Here is a 9,817-nt window from a genome sequence, read left to right as displayed (position 1 = left end):
CCCCTGGATTACTGCTCTGTAACATATCACTGTGTAATCTAACAATTAATTCAGTTCCCCTGGATTACTGCTCTGTAACATATCACTGTGTAATCTAACAATGAATCCAGTTCCCCTGGATTCCTGCTCTGTAATATATCACTGTGTAATCCAACAATTAATCCAGTTCCCCTGGATTTCTGCTCTGTAACATATCACTGTGTAATCTAACAATTAAAGCAGTTTTCCTACATTAATGCTCTGTATCACTTCACTGTGTGATCTAACAATTAATCCAGTTCTCCTGATTTATGTTTCCCTGTATCAATGTGTCATGGAACCCACTCCTGATACCGTGATCACACAAACACGGTGAGGGAGCTCCCTCTGGTGGTGATCCGAGGTAAATGGCCTCTGCTTGGGAGATCAGTGAATTCTCAGACTACTGGAGGATCTTTCTTGTTGCAGGATTACGCTGCTGTATTTTTCTTAGGAATAAGAAAAATACGCTCTGTAACATATCACTGTGTAATCCAACAATTACTCCAGTTCTCCTGGATTACTGCTCTGTAACATAATACGTAATACGCTGTAATTCAGTAATACGCTGTATTCAGTGTAATCCGGCAACAAGATCCTCCAGCAATTATAAATTGCCCCTCTGGAACTTTTGTATCTCTCCCCTCTCACCTTAAACCTGTGCCCTCTAGTTTTAGACTCCCCTACCTTTGGGAAAAGATATTGACTATCTCGCTGATCTGTGCCCCTCATTATTTTATAGACCTCTATAACATCACTCCTCAGCCTCCTACGCTCCAGAGAAAAAAGTCCCAGTCTATCCAGCCTCTCCTTATAACTCAATCCATCAAGTCCCGGTCGCATCCTAGTAAATCTTTTCTGAACTCTTTCTAATGTAATAATATCCTTTCTATAATAGGGTGACCAGAACTGTACACAGTATTCCAAGCGTGGCCTCACCAATGTCTTGTCCAACTTCAACAAGACGTCCCAACTCCTGTATTCTATGTTCTGACCAATGAAACCAAGCATGCCGATGCCTTTTTCACCACTCTGTCCACCTGTGACTCCACTTTCAAGGAGCTATGAACCTGTACCCCTAGATCTCTTTGTTCTGTAACTCTCCCCAGCGCCCTACCATTAACTGTGTAAGTCCTGCCCTGGTTCGATCTACCAAAATGCATCACCTCTAAATTAAACTCCATCTGCCATTCGTCAGCGCACTGGTCCAATTGATCAAGATCCCGTTGCAATCAGAGATAACTTTCTTCACTGTCCACTATGCCACCAATCTTGGTGTCATCTGCAAACCATGCCACCTATATTCTCATCCAAATCATTAATATACATGACAAATAACAGTGGACCCAGCACTGATCCCTGAGGCATATCGCTGGCCACAGACCTCCAGTTTTAAAGAAAGCCCTCTACAACCACACTCTAGAACATAGAACATTACAGCGCAGTACAGGCCCTTCGGCCCTCGATGTTGCGCCGACCAGTGGACCCAATCTAAAGCCCATCTAACCTACACTATTCCCATATCATCCTTATGTTTATCCAATGACCATTTAAATGCCCTTAATGTTGGCGAGTCCACTACTGCTGCAGGCAGGGCATTCCACGCCCTTACTACTCTCTGAGTGAAGAACCTACCTCTGACATCTGTCCTATATCTATCACCCCTCAATTTAAAGCAAAGGGCTTTAAATTTAAAGAAAGGGCAGTCTTCGGAGCCCGTGAACCAGTGAATCCTACGGTTGTGCGGAACTGCTGCATGCATCACCCTCCACCCCAGGTCCCCGACGTAATTGGGGGAGATCCCTCCGTAGAGGGACCTCCAGCGGGGACCTCCGCCGCCCGGCGGCAACAAGGCCCGCCAAGGTGTATCCGGGCGACAGGCGAGGAGGCGGTAGTGGAAGGTGTGCAGCAGCAGCCCGCACAGGAAACGCCTCCGCGCGGTAGAAAAAGGCACGGAGGACATTTCCGCGAGGCGGCTCAGTTTTCGATTCCCCTACCTTTGGGAAAAGATATTGACTATCTAGCTGACCTATGCCCCTCATTATTTTATAGGCCTCCAGAACTTCATCCTCAGCCTCCTCAGCTCCAGAGAAAAAAGTTCCAGTCTATCCAGCCTCTCCTTATTACTCAAACCATCAAGTCCGGTAGCATCCTAGTAAATCTTTTCTGCACTCTTTCTAGTTTAATAATGAATGCTTGTGGATGTGGTGCCAATCAAGCGGGCTGCTTTGTCCTGGATGATGTCAATCTTCTTGTGTGTTGTTGGAGCTGCACCCATCCAGGCGAGGTGGGAATATTCCATCACGCTCCTGACCTGTGCCTTGTAGATGGTGGACAGGCTCTGGGGAGTCAGGAGGTGAGTTTTTCGCCGCAGTATTCCTGGCCTCTGACCTGCTCTTGTAGCCATTGTGTTTATGTGGCGAGTCCAATTGAGTTTCTGGTCAATGCTGACCGTAAGGATGTTAACAGCGGGGGATTCAGTGGTGGAAAAACAGTCAAGAGGCGGTGGTTAGATTTTCTCTTAAGGTGATGGACATTGTCTGGCATTTGTGTGGCGCGAATGTTACTTGCCACTTGTCAGCCCAAAACCTACAGTCTTATATAATGCAGCACACTGCGCACTTTCGAAATATGAAATAGAAACAGAAAATACTGGGTTATGCCAGTATTTCTGGCACTATCTGTGGAGCGAGAATCAGAACTAACGTTTCCCGTCCAGATGTCACATGTGGGTGTCCGAGTGGGCTCTTTCCGTGCTGTAAAACTCTGTGCCTCGTTGACTCTTTTTCGAAGCCAGTCAGCAGAAAGCCCTTTGCACCTGAAACAAATCACAACATCTGACTTGGTCAAAAAGAAACAAATGAGGGGCTCGTCCGGGATTTGAACCCGGGACCTCTCGCATGCTAATGGACTGCGACACCCTAAGCGAGAATCATACCCCTAGACCAACGAGCCTGCACGTCAGCCGGTAGCGAAATAAAAATTGTTTAGCTTTCTACAAAGCAGTTCTGACACCTTGAGTGAACGCCGAAATTGTTTAAATAACTCACCGCATCGGCATTTGTGGACTTTAAGTTCCAGCAAAATATCCGTCCAATGTTGTTACCTCGACTGTTTGCAACTGGGGGCTTTTGTTTATAAAGCACACATGTTACAGTCAATTATTTTAACCCAGCGACTTCAACATGTGACAACTCTGAGTCTGCCTTTGATATTTGATCACTTTTGAAAGGTGTTGTCTGTCAGACAGTTAAAAGATCTGGAACATTTAAAGTACAGACTGATGACATGGTTCACCTGGGAGATCTGCGGGTTTGTGTGAAAGCATCGGGGAGCGATTGGACTTGATGTGATAGTAATATGAGTAAAAACATGTCAAATTTCCCAACAGTGACAATCAGTAACCTCAGTGAGAGAAAACACTCAGACGGGGCTGTATTGTCACGTTCACTATGAGTAAATTTTCTCTGAAGTTTAACCCCATGTGTTGTCCTGACAATGAATCATTGATTATCGACCTGTGCCAGATTTTGTCTGAGGTCCGCGGGAGCCTCATTCACTGTGGCTCTCAGTGCACAGTAATACTCGGCGCTGTCTGTCACCTTCAAATCTTTCATGGGCAAGTGAAAAGAATTTTGTTTCAGGTTGAGATTCCCGCTGCAGTATAAGAAACCTGGAGCCGTTTCGGTACATTAGCGGCTCTGAGCAGTCAATGAGGAGCTCGGTGTGTATACTGGCGATACCAGAACAGTTAATGTTGTGTACTTAAACTCTGTCCCGAGTAACTGCAGGGTATTGCTGAATCTTCACCCCCTGCTGCTTGAACTCCTTGTTCTGACAGGGACACTGAGTCACCGTTACTGATGTCTGAAAATAGGCAACAGACACGCAGTGGGTTAGAAGGAGTAACAACAACGGAATAATCCCCTCGAGATGGAAATGGGGAATGAATCTGGTGACTGGCAGATGTCACGCAGAAGTTCAAAATGACAAACCTGCAATCAGGACAATAACCAGAGTGAGACAGAGTTTCACCCCCATGGTTCGAGACTGAACACCAGAAACAGAGAGACTGATCACTGTCTGAATCAGGTCTGCAATTGGAGATGTTGAAACAGTCAGGGGGATGCTAGGAGGTCCAAGGGGACTCCATCTCTCCGCCCATCTTTACATCTTCAAACAGACAACTCCTTTAGAAAGGGGTTGTGATCTTTCATAAGTGATCAGAGAGTGTTCTCCCGTGGACAGCACAGCCGCATATTGGAAACAGGTACACACACGGCAACCTGAAAAGACTGACACATATAAAGATCGTAGAATCGTAGAACCCCGACAGTAGAGAAGGAGGCCATTTGGCCCAGAGAGTCTGTACCGACCACAATTCCACCGAGGCCCTATTCCCGTAACCGCACACAGAATCTCCCTGACACTAGGGGTCAATTTATCATGGCCAATCCACCTAATCCGCACATCTTTGGTCTGTTGGAGGAAACCACAGCATCCGAGGAAACCCAGCAGACATGCGGAGAACAGATACACACACGGTCACGCGGAAAGACCAACACGAATAAGGATATATAACCATATAGATGTATGCCCAGACAGTGACATCAATTCTAACGTCCCTCGTTAAAAATCCAGAATTATTCTGCAGATTTCTGACACCTATTAGTTTGCGTTGCTCACCATGATAATGCATGAATAACTCCACCTCCGTGTTCACTAGAAGCCTCGGTTACTGCACAGAATCAACATAGAGACATGTAAACTATGTGATAGATTCCCAAACCGATCGACTCAAACATAGATTCATAGAGAGGTTTACAGAATGGAAACAGGCCCTTCGGCCCAACTTGTCCATGCCGCCCTTTTTTTAAACCCCTAAAATAATCCCAATTGCCCGCATTTGACCCATATCCCTCTATACCCATCGTACCCATGTAACTGTCGAAATGCTTTTTAAAAGATAAAATTGTACCCGCCTCTACTACTCCCTCTGGCAGCTTGTTCCACTAGACACACGGACAATCACTAAGAAAGATAACCAAGCAGATTAACACAGCCATTGACACACAAAAGAGAAATGAACTCATTGGCAACGTAAAAAGCGTGCGAGCTCCAGAGTAAACTTCCTGAACTGGAATTCCCTGGTGTGGTGTAAGTGCGGCAATATCGTGTTAGATATTCATTGCGATGGAACACGACATTTTAACAACAGGAGCAGCCAGAAATCTATTTCTCATCAATGGTGATCATTGATTGACGACTCGACGTGACCCTTTTGCAGACTAAGCAATAATGGATGTATTTATTTTTACCGCCAAACATGTTCTGGATGCGTCCGTGTCCAGAATTTATTTACTGGTGTCACAACCAGGTTTACATTAATACTGCAAGTTACTGTAAAAATCCTCTCGTCGCCACATTCCGCCGTCCGTGTATCATAGAATCATAGAAACCCTACAGTGCAGAAAGAGGCCATTTGGCCCATCGAGTCTGCACCGAACATAATCTCACCCAAGCCCTACCCCCATATCTATCCACTAATCCCGCTAACCTCCGCATCTCAGGACACTAAGGGTAATTTTAGTATGGCCAATCAACCTAACACACATATCTTTGGACTGTGGGAGGAAACCCACGCAGACACGAGGAGAATGTGCAAACTCCACACAAACAGTGACCCAAGCCGGGAATTGAACCCAGGTCCCTGGAGCTATGAAGCAGCAGTGCTAACCACTGTGCTACTGTGTTGCCCTGTGTGAAGTCCGTGTGAACACGACAGATTCCGCATCCATTCTCGAGGTTCTCTGTTCGGATGTTCGGGACACAGGAGGACAACACAAGAAGACTGTTTCAGGTGTAGGTGATTCATTCGCGTCTGTTATATTCCACACTCTGTGTGATGTTGTGGAGTAAATGTCTTTATATTAGATATAATTCAGAAATAATGAGGAGATGCTTCATCAGACTTAAATTCGTTTTCTAAAATCGATATGAAATCAATTGCATAAATAAATATATGTTTACATTGAAAACTATATCGCGAAGCTAAATCCAATACTTCCTGCCATTGGGTAAGGGAAAGGTTGTTAAAGCAAATTGTACATGGATTCCGCAGAAACTCCTTCTTCAAATGGGGATTTTTCAATGAATTAAAAGGGAGAAAAATCAGCTTCATGGAATGAGAGGAGGAAATTGAAATTGGAACAAAGAACAGTTCAGCACAGGAACAGGCCTTTCGACCCACCAATCCCTCAACGACATGTTAATTGTTTAGCTCCTCATAAAATAATTCGCATAGATCTGATGGATTGATGAGCCTCTCATCGTTCTGTGCCATTGTCAACCATTTTCGATCATTCTTAGATTAATGCGTCTACAGCATTCCCAATGAATGTTGCAACATTTCAAGACAGTCCCCTTGGGCTACGGAGCAGCCAACAGTTTCTGTGGTGTAGTGCTGATTGCACTTGCCTCACGCACGCAACGGCCCACGTTCGAAATCGAGCAGAAGCATTAATGAAATTTGTTCATTAAGGTTGAGGGAAGTCTGTATAATTTCAGATTGTAGCTGAACATTATCCGAAACTCGATGTTACAGCCATGTTATATTTGCGCTCACCTCGGCCTCAAAAGCTTTCAGCAAAATCAGAAACCTTGTATTTTCATGACGCAATGAGAGGAAATAGATGTTCCTTTTTTAAAACCGTGCACATATTAGCAATATTTTCAGTCCACACCAGAATTTAATAGGTTTATAAATGCAGACTAACATAATTCATCACCAACTGAAACATGTCTAATCGTATTGTGTGCTTAAAAATACAGATACAAGTGATACTGTCACTGAACGAGAGGAAATGGAGCACATTTTCCCGAAGCATCTTTTGAAAATTGTTCTTCATAATAACGAAATAGGGAAAACCTCTCAGACAGAAGAGGAAATCGAGAATCAAAGCAGACCGTCTGGATCTCCTATAGATGAACGAGATTTAGGCGCCAGAATGTTTGTCACACAGAATAAAGAGGGATCAAGTATAACTAACAGATCATTCTTGAATCTCTTCCCTTTAAAGATATTTGATTTGGTTTAAAAGCTGATCATGGTCAAACTCAAGAAAGCACCATGGGATGTGTATTACCCGTGACTCGATTTATTTTGTTGGTCAATAATATTTGCAATTCAATGTTGTATATTTCAGACATATTCAATCCGCAATGAAGATATCTGTGTTAAATAAATTGATTGATATTAAATGTTGATTACCGAACAAATACTGGATATAACTGTTTGAAGTTAATCGATGGTATATGAGAATGATACATCAATGATGGAGCAGAAATCATTGCTCCCTTAGACATTTGTCCGATGAACGCTTTTAAATTTTGAAATTCGAGACAAGTTGAGACATCACGTTGAGAGTAACGGTTGTCTTCTTGCACTGAGGTAAATGGACTCTCAGTCCTAACCATTCGAATCTGCAGCAATAGAGCGGAGTTGTACAATGCAGTCAGACCGATTGTATATTCCAGAGATATTAAATTCAGAATTTGGACATACATATTGAATAACTGTATTGATATTAAAAATTGAATGAAGATCCAAGGTGGATTGGGCATGCTAAATTACCCTTTGGTTAGATTGAATAGCCATGCGAAAGGAGTAGCGTTGCGGGGGAAACGAGGGAAATGGCCTGGTTATGATGTCCTGGCGTCGCTGCTGATTCGTTCGATCGAATACCTTTTCTGCACTGATTCTATGATTGTATGAAAAAAATACTGAGTATAATTGGTTGAAATTATTCGCAGGAAGATAAGAATGAAGCATTGATGATTGAGCACAAATCAGTGCTTTCTTAGACATTTGCCGGACGAACTCTTTTTAATTTTGAAGAACAAGATAAGTTGAGATATCAGGTTGAAAGTCAGGGATGTGCTCTTGTATTAAGTGATATGGGCCCGCAATCATACCACTCAAACCTGCAGCAACATAGTGGAGTTAAACATTGTAGTCAGGCCCATTGAGGCCCCAATCCTATCACTTGTTTCTGCAGTGGAGTGGTTATCCCGTTCGCCTAAAACACAAAAAGTTCCTGGTCCGAAACAGGGAAGCAGCATTCGTTGAGCTTTCTCATGGAAGATGAGGGAAATCCTGTATGATTTCAGTTCGTTGCTGAACATTATCCGAATCTCGACATTACAACAATATTATCTTTGCTCTGACCTCAAACTCAAATGGTTTCTGCGAATAAGAAATGCTGATTTTTTCGACGCACTGACAGGAAAGAAACGTCTCTATTTTGAGAACGTGCACATAGTGTCATCTTGTTCAGTGGACAACAGAATTTAATGGGTTCATAGGTGCAAACTAAAATAGCGAATCACCATCTGAAACATGTCTAATAGGAGTGTGTGCTCAACAAGACAGACACAAGTGATACTCGAAGTGAACTAGAGGAAATGGCACACATTTCCCAGAAGAATCTTTTTTAAAAAATTGTTCTTCATAACATGGAAATCGGAAAAAACACACAGACAGATGAAGAAATGGAGACTCAGTGCGGATCAACTAGACTTTCCTATAGGTGGCCGGAATTTATACGCCTGAATGTTTCACACTTATAATAAAAAAGGCTCAAGTATACCTCACCGATAATTCTTCAATCTCTTCCATTTAATTATAGTTGACTTTGTTTAAAAGCTGATGATGGCCAATCTCAAACAAACAACCATGGGATCTGTATTACCCGGTGACTCGACTCTTTTCGTTGGCCAGTTATGTTTGCAATTCAGTGATATTCAATTTCCGAGATATTCAATTCATAATGAAGTCATATGTGTTAAACAATGTATTGATATTAAATATTGAAACAAATACTGAGTACAATTGTAAAATGAGCTTTGACAAAATGTCATCTGGATTCGAAACGTCAGCTCTTTTCTCTCCTGACAGATGCTGCCAGACCTTGTGAGATTTTCCAGCATTTTCTCCTTTGGTTTCAGATTCTATCATCTGCAGTAATTTGCTTTCATTAATGAGCACAATTGGTTGAGATTATTCGAAGGAAGATGAAAATAATGCATTAATGAATGAGTGGAATTCATTGTTGCCTTAGATATTTGACAGGCGATCGCTTTAAAATTTTGAAGTTCAAGATAAGTTGAACAATCATATTGACAGTAACGGTTATCTTCCTGAAACAAGGGACATGGGCTCTCAGTCGAACCATTTGAAACTGCAGCAACACAGCACAGTTGAACATTGCAGAGAGGCGGATTTGCTATCATTGCTGTCACCTGTTTCTGTAGTGTAGTGGTTATCACATTCACCTCACACGCGAAAGGTTCCCAGTTCAAAACCGGGCAGAAACGCTCATTAAGCTTTCTAATTTAGGGTGAGGAAATCTGTATGATTTCAATATAAAGAACAAAGAAAATTACAGCATAGTAACCAGCCCTCCACGCATGCACCGACCATGCTAGGTTGACGCTTTCCGCGCCCGCTGGGCACCGCAGTGGTTGGGGTGCATTATTGACCCCAATAATCACATTTTAATTTGATGTTTTTAAGTTTCCTTTGTACTTTGATTTCTGTTCGGGCTGTTCCCCTCCTTTTTGGGGAGCTGCCCCTTTTACTTTGTCCTGATTTAATCTGAGTTTGTTTACTTGGTTTGGTTTGACCTAAAAAGAGGGCAACATCCTGGTAAATCTTTTCTTTGCCCTCTCCAAAGCCTCCACATCCTTCTGGTAGTGTGGCGACCAAATTTAAATATTATATTCCAAGTGCGGCCTAACT

At 43.0% G+C, this 9,817-nt stretch overlaps 2 non-coding genes across 2 annotated transcripts; one reads left to right on the top strand and one right to left on the bottom strand.

The window, feature by feature from the left end:
* Positions 1-2,883: 2,883 nt before the first annotated feature.
* On the bottom strand, positions 2,884-2,973 carry trnap-agg (transfer RNA proline (anticodon AGG)). Its single transcript is given in 2 exon segments — positions 2,884-2,919; positions 2,938-2,973. It is a non-coding gene; the product is annotated as a tRNA-Pro (tRNA).
* A 6,347-nt stretch (positions 2,974-9,320) lies between these two features.
* trnav-cac (transfer RNA valine (anticodon CAC)) lies at positions 9,321-9,393 on the top strand. Its single transcript has one exon. It is a non-coding gene; the product is annotated as a tRNA-Val (tRNA).
* Positions 9,394-9,817: the final 424 nt, after the last annotated feature.

This window comes from Mustelus asterias, unplaced genomic scaffold, assembly GCF_964213995.1.
Source record: "Mustelus asterias unplaced genomic scaffold, sMusAst1.hap1.1 HAP1_SCAFFOLD_50, whole genome shotgun sequence".
Lineage (NCBI taxonomy): Eukaryota > Metazoa > Chordata > Chondrichthyes > Carcharhiniformes > Triakidae > Mustelus > Mustelus asterias.
The sequence above is the reverse complement of the archived record's forward strand: the minus strand, read 5'-3'. Positions and strand labels throughout refer to the sequence as shown.